We start from the raw sequence: 11,349 nt of genomic DNA on the forward strand, positions 1-11,349 counted from the left end.
CTTAGACAAAGACCTTCCTTTTACTTGAGAGAATTCAAATGGTCTAGAAATAGCCTCTTAAAGAAGTGCCTGCAGATTCATTTTGACTTTGTCCTGAGCACGAGAACAAGCATGCCTGTTGTATCATGGCACTACACCTGCATGAGCATAAAAGGATGTATGCTACTGGCATTTGACCTGGAAAAAATTTACCATGTTTCTGCCTTTAAGCAGCTCTTCAAGGCAAAAAGTATTCACCCCAATCCACTTTATATATAGTCACCATCATAACAGAACATGCCTTGATACCAGTTCCACCATCCCAAAAGAACAATTTTAAATTGTATCTATAACTGAAATAACAAAATATCTTTCTTGTAAATCCTACTTCTTGAAATATACCAACACATTACTTCATGTGTGAACTGGAAACTGAAACACAAAAATTCTGCTTGAATAGAGAAATAGTTTTTTTGGTATTTTGGCTAACTTTACCTGCCTTTCAGAGAATCCCAAGAGAGAGGTTCAGAGTGAATCTAAATCTCACACCACACACAAATACTTAGGAGAAGATAATTTAATAACAACAACTGTCATGGAGACTTACAAACTATGACATTCTGACATTTTTAATTGTTCCTTTGAAATACGTAGCAGCTAAAAGAAAAAACTGACAAAAAGCACTCAACATTACAATAATAAAACAACAGAGAAACAGAGAAAATAGACTTCAAAGGAAATCCACTCAGATACAAGATATTATAGTACCAAGGGTGAAGACAAGATTGGTTTATCCTATTTGAATCATTTTATTTTAGTCAGCAAGTCTTGGGCCTCCCAATTTATTAACACTATAATATTTGTGGCAAATGTAGCATGGTAGAGCAGAGCACTGTCAATTTAAAAAAATAAAAAATTCAAAAAGTATTCTATTTAAACCATTAATCGTATATTCATGGCATGCAGAGAATACCAAAGAAAATAAGTAAGTTCTTAAAATAGAGTTATAACTGAACAACATTAATCTTGTTCCTAGTATAAGAAGTATAAGAACAATAAGAGATCTGATGCATTTGGAAAGCGACAATTTGAGACACATTTAGAACTTCTGAATTTAAAACTCTCAAAATATGTATACCTTATGCAGCAAATTAATAATTTACCTGTGGAAATCTTTGCCATGAGGTTTCATTGCTGGTAAGAATTTGGTGGTATTTTATAAAATATATGCAACTGAAATTGATAACAAGCATGGCTATTTTATTAACTAAAATAAAAATTATTTAATGGGTGGCTTGAACTCTAACAAACATGGTTTTAGAGCCCTAGTATTTTAAATCTAGTATTGTTTAAAGGATGTTTAACAAAAATAATAAATATTCACACACAAAAAAAGGAGACCAAAGTTGTTGTAATCACTAAGCAAAATGGATTTTTTAAAAGGACTTTTATGGGCTCAGTAGGACCTTTATAGCAAGCAAGCTAAAGAAGATTGTGCCATGCATTATTAAATAACGCTGATAAAAAACCCATCTCACCTATACTCGTGCTCTCCCTAGAACCTCGGATGTTGCACAACTGGCAAATTTTAAGAAACCCATTAGATTAGACATAGCCTTGTTAACGCTGCCACCTGGATACGAGGCTGGATTGAGCAACACACATATGCCTCATTCTTTAGGAAACAGGCAAGACTTCCCAAAAATACTGAGCCATTTACTAGACTGTCAAACACAGTCTCATTTTTCAGCTGCTTTCATGCCCTTCAGTTCTCTTTATTCCATATCAATAAACTCTCTTTTCCTTTAAGTTACCATTTCCCCTACAATGATTCTTTGACCTCTACAGGAAAAAAAATCAAATTTTTGCATAACATGCAACATATTACATGGAAACCTGTGGTGGGTTAACATTGGCTGGATGCTAGGTGCCCACCAAGCCACTCTATCACTCCCCCTCCTCAGCTGGATGGGGGGGAGAGAAAATATAACGAAAGGTTCGTGGGTCGAGATAAGGACAGGGAGATCACTCAGAAATTACTGCCACGGGCAAAACAGACTCGACTTGGGGAAATGAATTTAATTTGTTACCAATTAAATCAGAGTAGGATAATGAGAAATAAAAACAAATCTTAAAACACCTTCCCCCCACCCCTCCCTTCTTCCCGGGCTCAACTTCACTCCCGGCTTCTCTACCTCCTCCCCCGCTGAGCGGCGCAGGGGGATGGGGAATGGGGGTTGTGGTCAGTACATCACACGTTGTTTCTGCCGCTCCTTCCTCCTCACACGCTTCCCCTGCTCCAGCGTGGGGTCCCACCCACGGGAGACAGTCCTCCAAGAACTTCTCAAATGTGGGTCCTTCCCACGGGCTGCAGTTCTTCACGAACTGCTCCAGCGTGGGTCCTTTCCATGGGGTGCAGTCCTTCAGGAATGGACTGCTCCAGCGTGAGTCCCCCACGGGGCCACAGGTCCTGCCAGAAAACCTGCTCCAGTGTTGGCTCCTCTCCATGGGGTCACAGGTCCTGCCAGGAGCCTGCTCCAGTGCGGGCTTCCCACGGGGTCACAGCCTCCTTCGGGCACATCCATCTGCTCCAGCATGGGGTCTTCCACGGGCTGCAGGGTGGATATCTGCTCCACTGTAGACCTCCATGGGCTGCAGGGGGACAGCCTGCTTCACTATGGTCTTCACCACGGGCTGCAGGGGAATCTCTGCTCCGGTGCATGGAGCACCTCCTCCCCCTCCTTTTTCCCTGACCTTGGTGTCTGCAGAGTTGTTTCTCTCACATATTCTCATTCATCTCTCCTCCGGCTGCTGTTGCGCAGCAGTTTTTTCCCCTTCTTAAATATGTTATCACAGAGGTGCTACCGCTGTCACTGATTGGTTCAGCTTTGGCCAGTGGCAGGCCCATTTTGGAGCCGGCTGGCATTGGCTCTATCGGACATGGGGGGAGCTTCTGGCATCTTCTCACAGAAGCCACCCCTGTAGATCCCCACTACCAAAACCTTGCCATGCAAACCCAACGTGCTACCAACATGACTTAAACTCAGCTTTAGGTCTAAGTAGGTATAAGGATGCCAGTTGTGGTGGATTGACCTTGGCTGGCTGCCAGGGGCCCACCAAACCACTCTATCAGTCCCCTTCCTCAACAGGACAGGGGCAGAAAATATGATGAAATGTTGGTGGGTTGAGATAAGGACAGGGAGATCACTCAGCAATTATTGTCACGGGCAAAACACACTTGACTCGGAGAAATTAATTTAATTTAATTTATTGCCAATCAAATCAGAGGAGGATAATGAGAAAAAACACCAATTCGAAAAAACACGTTCACCCCACCCCTCCCTTCTTCCCAGGCTCAACTTCACTCCTGTCCTGGTTTCAGCTGGGATAGAGTTAAATTTCTTCCTAGTGCTGTGTTTTGGATTTAGTATGAGGAGAATGTTGATAACACACTGATGTTTTCAGTTGTTGCTAAGTGCCCTGCTAGTCAAGAACTTTTCAACTTCCCATGCTCTGCCAGGTGCACAAGAAGCTGGGAGGGAGCATAGCCAGGACAGCTAACCCAACTGGCCAACGGGGTATTCCATACCATATGACGTATATGAATGGTAGGCGTGTTCCAAGAAGTAGCGATCACTACTTGGTTATTGGTCAGTGCGGGTGGTGAGCAATTGCATTGTGCATCACTCATTTTGTATATTCTATCATTATCATCATCATCATTATTATTATTATCCCTTCCTTTTCTGTTCTATTAAACTGTCTTTGTCTCAATCCACAAATTTTACTCTTTTTTTCGATTCTCTCCCCCATCCCACTGTGGGGAGTGGGGGAGTGAGTGAGCGGCTGTGTGGTGTTTGGCTGCCTCCCGGGTTAAACCACAACAGTCCTTTTTGGCGCCCAACGCGAGGCACGAAGAGTTGAGATAACGACAGATCTGACAAAAGCATGTTAAGGCAAAATTAGTTATAAGCATGCATTATATTGGTTTAATAGTTGCTGGTCACAATGTTGATTTATTGGCTCTCAAAGCTGTAGGGCTGGCTCTGAATGTTGGGTTATGTAATACCTTGCTTGCAGTATATGTTCCCTGTTGTGCTGTTTATCATTATTCGGAACCGGGTTAAACAACTATTTAGGAATACCGTCGGGAGATCAAGCCCAGCAACAGACACGGTGGCTATTCCAACCCCTGCGACAGGCACTGCAGTTACTCCAACACCTGTCACAGGCACTGCAGCTACTCAAACCCCAGCAACAGTCACTGCAGCTGAACCAGAGAACCAACCTGTGCCGGTATCAGTCACCCCTATACAGAAGAAGAAATATAAAAGAAAATCAGCTCGTTTAGTAAGGGATGAAGATGAACCAGGGCCATCACGATAACAGAAGGAGGAAGAGGCAGAAGCCATAAATGAGATGGTAACCACCCGATCCCTATCCCTGAGTGAGCTGAGAGATATGCGAAAAGATTTCAGTCATCGTCCAGGCGAGCACATTGTCACCTGGCTGCTCCGATGATGCTGGGATAACGGGGCCAGTAGCCTGGAATTAGAGTGTAGAGAAGCCAAGCAGCTGGGATCCCTTTCTAGGGAAGGGGGCATTGACAAATAAATTGGACAAGGGGCACAAGTCCTCAGCCTCTAGAGGCAACTGCTGTCAGGCGTGAAGGAAAGATATCCCTTCAAGGAAGATGTTATATGTCACCCAGGCAAGTGGACCATCATGGAGAGAGGTATCCAGTACCTGAGAGAACTAGGCGTGCTGGAGGTGGTTTATAGTGACCTGGACAACGAGCACTTATCCAAAGATCCAGATGAAGTCAAATGCACCCGACCCATGTGGCGGAAGTTTGTAAGGAGTGCACCAGCATCGCATGCAAACTCATTGGCAATAATGACCTGGAAAGACGGAGAGGAACAAACAGTGGATGAATTGGCTGGCCAACTCCGGCAATATGAAGAAAGTCTCTCTTCCTCCCTACGGGCCTGCGTCTCTGCTGTGGAGAAACTGTCTCGGGAGTTCCAGTAACTCAAAGAGGATATGACCTACTCCCCACCTGTATGGACCAGTATCTCAGCCATTAGGAGTCAGCGTCCCTCTGCTCACGACAGAAGATCGTGGGTACACACCCCGGGGCACCCTGTGGTTTTACCTGCGTGACCACGGACAGGACATGAGGCAGTGGGATGGAAAACCTACCTTGACCCTAGAGGCACGGGTACATGAGTTGCAAGGAAAAACAATCACACAAGGGGGTTCTCCCAGGAAAAATGCTGCTCCAGTCTCCAGTGAGCAGTTCCCCAGAGAGAGTAGAAGGGCTGATTCCACTTCTGACCTTAATAAAGGGACTTCTGATTCGCATCTACAAGAAGTGAGTAACAAGTAATATGACCAGGACTAGAGGGGCCCTGCCTCCAGCCAGGTGGAGGAAAGGGATAACCGGGTTTACTGGACTGTGTGGATTCGATGGCCTGGCACATCAGACCCACAGGAGTATAAGGCTCTCGTAGACACTGGTGCACAGTGTACCCTAATGCCATCAAGCTATGAAGGGGCAGAACCCATTTGTATTTCTGGAGTGACAGGGGGATCCCAAGAGTTAACTGTATTGGAGACCGAAGTGAGCCTAACCGGGTATGAGTGGCAGAAGCACCCCATTGTGACTGGCCCAGAGGCTCCGTGCATCCTTGGCATAGACTACGTCAGGAGAGGGCATTTCAAGGACCCAAAAGGGTACCGGTGGGCTTTTGGTATAGCTGCCCTGGAAACGGAGGAAATTAAACAGCTGTCCACCTTGCCTGGTCTCTCGGAGGACCCTTCTGTTGTGGGGTTGCTGAAGGTTGAAGAACAGCAGGTGCCAATTGCTACCACAACAGTGCACCGGCGGCAATATCGCACCAACCGAGACTCTCTGATTCCCATCCATAAGCTGATTCGTTGACTGGAGAGCCAAGGAGTGATCAGCAAGACTCGCTCACCCTTTAACAGTCCCATATGGCCAGTGCGAAAGTCTAATGGAGAGTGGAGACTAACAGTAGACTATCGTGGCCTGAATGAAGTCACAACCCCACTGAGTGATGCCATGCCAGATATGCTAGAACTTCCATACGAACTGGAGTCAAAGGCAGCCAAGTGGTACGCCACAATTGACATTGCTAATGCCTTCTTCTCCATCCCTTTGGCGGCAGAGTGCAGGCCACAGTTTGCTTTCACTTGGAGGGGCGTCCACTACACCTGGAACCGACTGCCCCAGGGGTGGAAACACAGCCCTACCATTTGCCATGGACTGATCCACACCGCACTGGAACAGGGTGAGGCTCCGGAACACCTGCAATACATTGATGACATCATTGTATGGGTCAACACAGGAGAAGAAGTTTTTGAGAAAGGGGAGAGAATAGTCCAAATCCTTCTGAAGGCCGGTTTTGCCATAAAACAAAGTAAGGCCAAGGGACCTGCACAGGAGATCCAGTTTTTAGGAATAAAATGGCAAGATGGACGTCGTCAGATCCCAATGGATGTGACCAACAAAATAACAGCCATGTCCCCACCAACTAGCAAAAAGGAAACACAAGCTTTCTTAGGCGTTATGGGCTTTTGGAGAATGCATATTCCAGATTACAGTCAGATCGTAAGCCCTCTCTATCAAGTGACCAGGAAGAAGAACGACTTCAAATGGGGCCCTGAGCAACAACAAGCCTTTGAACAAAGTAAACAGGAGATAGTTCATGCAGTAGCCCTTGGGCCAGTCCGGGCAGGACAAGATGTGAAGAAAGTGCTCTACACCGCAGCCGGGGAGAATGGCCCTACCTGGAGCCTCTGGCAGAAAGCACCAGGGGAGACTCGAGGTCGACCCTTAGGGTTTTGGAGTTGGGGATACAGAGAATCCGAGGCCCGCTACACTCCAGCTGAGAAGGAGATATTGGCAGCATATGAAGGGGTTCGAGCTGCTTTGGAAGTGGTTGGTACTGAAGCCCAGCTCCTCCTGGCACCCCGACTGCCGGTGCTGGGCTGGATGTTCAAAGGGAGCGTCCCCTCTACACATCATGCAACCGATGCTACGTGGAGTAAGTGGGTCGCACTGATCACACAACGGGCCCGAATAGGAAAACCCAGTGGCCCAGGAATCTTGGAAGTGATCACGAACTGGCCAGAAGGCAAAGATTTCAGAATATCCCCAGAGGAGGAGGTGACGCGTGCTGAAGAGGCCCCACTGTATAACAAACTACCAGAAAACGAGAAGCAATATGCCCTGTTCACTGATGGGTCCTGTCGCCTTGTGGGAAAGCATCGGAGGTGGAAGGCTGCTGTATGGAGTCCTATACGACAAGTCGCAGAAACTGCTGAAGGAGAAGGTGAATCGAGCCACTTTGCAGAGGTGAAAGCCATCCAGCTGGCCTTGGATATTGCTGAACAAGAAAAATGGCCAGTACTTTATCTCTATACTGACTCATGGATGGTGGCAAATGCCCTGTGGGGGTGGTTGCAGCAGTGGAAGCAGAACAACTGGCAGCGCAGAGGTAAACCCACGTGGGCTGCCGCATTGTGGCAAGATATTGCTGCCCGGGTAGATAACCTGGTTGTAAAAGTACGTCACGTAGATGCTCACGTACCCAAGAGTCAGGCCACTGAAGAACACCAAAACAACCAGCAGGTGGACCAGGCTGCTAAGATTGAAGTGGCTCAGGTGGATCTGGACTGGCAACATAAGGGGGAATTATTTATAGCTTGGTGGGCCCATGACACCTCAGGCCATCAAGGAAGAGATGCAACATACAGATGGGCTTGTGATCGAGGGGTGGACTTGACCATGGACGCTATTGCACAGGTTATCCATGAATGTGAAACATGCGCTGCAATCAAGCAAGCCAAGCGAGTAAAGCCTCTCTGGTATGGATGACGATGGCTGAAATATAAATATGGGGAGGCCTGGCAGACTGATTATATCACACTCCCACAAACCTGCCACGGCAAGCGCTATGTGCTCACCATGGTGGAAACAACCACCAGATGGCTGGAAACATGTCCCGTGCCCCATGCCACTGCCAGGAACACCATCCTGGGCCTTGAAAAGCAAGTGCTATGGCGACATGGCACCCCAGAAAGAATTGAGTCAGACAATGGGACTCATTTCCGAAACACCCTCATAGACACCTGGGCCAAAGAGCATGGCATTGAGTGGGTCTATCCCATCCACTATCATGCACCAGCCTCTGGAAAAAATTGAATGATACAACGGGCTGCTAAAGACAACTCTGAGGGCAATGGGTGGTGGGACATTCAAGCATTGGGACACACATTTAGCAAAGGCCACCTGGTTAGTCAACACCAGGGGATCTGTCACTCGAGCTGGCCCTGCCCAATCCAAACCCTTACGTACTGTAGAGGGGGATAAAGTCCCTGTTGTGCACATAAGAAATATGCTGGGGAAGACAGTCTGGGTTACTCCTGCCTCTGGCAAGGGAAAACCCATCCGTGGGATTGCTTTTGCTCAAGGACCTGGGTGCACTTGATGGGTAATGCGAAACGATGGGGAAGTCTGATGTGTACCCCAAGGGGATTTGATTTTGGGTGAAAATAGCCAATGAACTGGATTGTATGATGTTAATTGCTATACAGTACTGTATATCATCACTTTTATGGTTGCTATAGGTCATATCAATGGTATTGCTGTAAAAATCACCCAGATTAATGAAGAAGGAACTCTGATGAAACCGAACAAAGTGCAACGATTATAGGACCGGACGAGCGCAGCGATAATGGAACCAGAACTGGCTTCAGGATGCAGCAGTCCAACACCACACACCATCTCTCCTGCCCTGAAAGACTGTTATGACAGATGGAGCCCAAAGTCATGGACTAAATGAACTCAATGGACATTTTAGAGGGATGGCCCATAGACTAAGGGAATGATATCTGTGTGTGTATATATATATCAAAAGACAAGAAAGGTAGTGGTAATTAATTGCAATGTATTGGAAAATGTGAGACCTAGGCGTGACGTAGATGGTATAGAATAAGGGGTGGATACTGTCCTGGTTTCAGCTGGGATAGAGTTAAATTTCTTTCTAGTGCTGTGTTTTGGATTTAGTATGAGAAGAATGTTGATAACACACTGATGTTTTTAGTTGTTGCTAAGTACCCTGCTAGTCAAGGACTTTTCAGCTTCCCATGGTCTGCCAGGTGCACAAGGAAGCTGGGAGAGAGCATAGCCAAGTGTCGTGGTTTAACCCCAGCCAGCTACACAGCTGCTTGCTCATTCTCCCCTGCAGCAGGATGGGGGATAGAATCGGAAGGGTAGAAGTGAGAAAACTCGTGGGTTGAGATAAAGACAGTTTATTAAGCAAAGCAAAAGCTGCGCGCGAAAGCAAAGCAAAACAAGGAATTCATTCACTACTCCCCATCGGCAGGCAGGTGTTCAGCCATCTCCAGGAAACCAGGGCTCCATCACATGTATCGGTGGCTTGTGAAGACAAATGCCATCACTCCGAACGTCCCCTCCTTCCTTTTTCTTCCCCCAGCTTCATATACTGAGCATGACGTCATATGGTATGGAATACCCCATTGGTCAGTTGGGTTAGCTGTCCTGACTATGCTCCCTCCCAGCTTCTTGTGCACCTGGCAGTGGGAAAACACTACCTAGCAACAAATAAAAACATCAGTGTGTTATCAACATTATTCTCATATAAATCAAAAAAACCCCACTATACCAACTGCTAGGAAGAAAATTAACTCTATCCCAGCCGAAACCAGGACACCAGGACAGCTAACCCAACTGGCCAACGGGGTATTCCATACCATATGACATCATGCTCAGTATATAAATAGGAAGCGTGGTCCAGGAAGTAGCGATGTGGCTTGGTTATCGGTCGGCGGGTGGTGAGCAATTGCATTGTGCATCACCCATTTTGTATATTCTACCATTATTATTATTATTATTATTATCCCTTCCTTTTCTGTTCTGCTAGACTGTCTTTATCTCAATCCATGAATTTTACTTTTTTTTTTTTTGATTGTCTCCCCCATCCCACTGTGGGGGGTGGGGGAGTGAGCGAGTGGCTGTGTGGTGTTTGGCTGCCTGCCAGGTTAAACCACAACAACTCCCCACTTCTCTACTTCCTCCCCCTGAGCAGTGCAGGGAGATGGGGAATGGGGGTTCATAACGCTTTTTCTCTGCCACTCCTTCCTCCTCATCCTCTTCCCCTGCTCTAGCATGGAGTCCCTCCCTCGGGAGACAGTCCTTCATGAATTTCTCCAACGTGGGTCCTTCCCACGGGCTGCACTTCTTCACAAACTTCTCCATTGTGGGTCCTTTCCATGGGGTGCAGTCCTTCAGGAACAGACTGCTCCAGCGTGGGTCCCGCACGGGGCCACAGGTCCTTCCAGAAAACCTGCTACAGCGTTGGCTCCTCTCCACGGGGTCACAGGAGCCTGCTCCAGTATGGGCTCTCCGTGGGCTGCAGCTTTCTCCAGAGCACATCCACTTGCTCCGGCGTGTGGTCTTCCACAGTCTACAGGGTGGATATCTGCTCCACCATTGATCTCCATGGGCTGCAGAGGGACAATCTGCATCACCATGGTCTTCTCCACAGGCTGCAGGGAAATCTCTGCTCCGGCGCCTGGAGCACCTCCTCCCTCTCCTTCTTCACTGACCTTGGTGTCTGCAGAGTTGTTTCTCTCACATATTCTCACTCATCTCTTCTGGCTGCTGTTGTGCAGCAGTTCTTTCCCTTTCTTAAATATGTTATCACAGATGTGCTACCACTGTCACTGATGGGCTCAGTCTTGGCCAGGGGTAGGTCCGTCTTGGAGCCAGCTGGCACTGGCTCTATTGGACATGGGGGCAGCTTCTGGCATCTTGTCACAGAAGCCACCCTTGTAGCCCCCCCACTACCAAAACCTTGCCACGCAAACCCAATACAGTTGTCTAGCATTGTTCTCACTTTTATATCTAGCAGGCCCCTTACATCATTGGGGTTATAAAGAAAGCTTAACATGACTGTGGCACAACTGTTTCTGGTCTCCATCACAATTACATCATGAAATAACCACTTTGTAACTGCACACTCTGATATGGCTGCAATCTTAGTCTAGACAAAGGCAGAGTCTCAAGGAAACAGAGACTGATTGAAAATGCAAGTTTCTGTTTTAAGTGGTTTTCTGGTTGGGGCATTTACGATGTCTCCGTCCTATGCGCAGACACTTACTTTTGTTAAACCTATAGCAGTGTAATTATCTTTGAGAATTTTACTTTATTCATTTGTTTGATACAGGCCAGTGGGTTCTAAGCTTAATGAAAAAGCACTTACCAACATACAAGTACACAGATTCATATATCCATATGAATTTGTATATAAGTATTTACAT

This window comes from Calonectris borealis, chromosome W, assembly GCF_964195595.1.
Source record: "Calonectris borealis chromosome W, bCalBor7.hap1.2, whole genome shotgun sequence".
In the NCBI taxonomy this organism is placed as follows: Eukaryota; Metazoa; Chordata; class Aves; order Procellariiformes; family Procellariidae; genus Calonectris; species Calonectris borealis.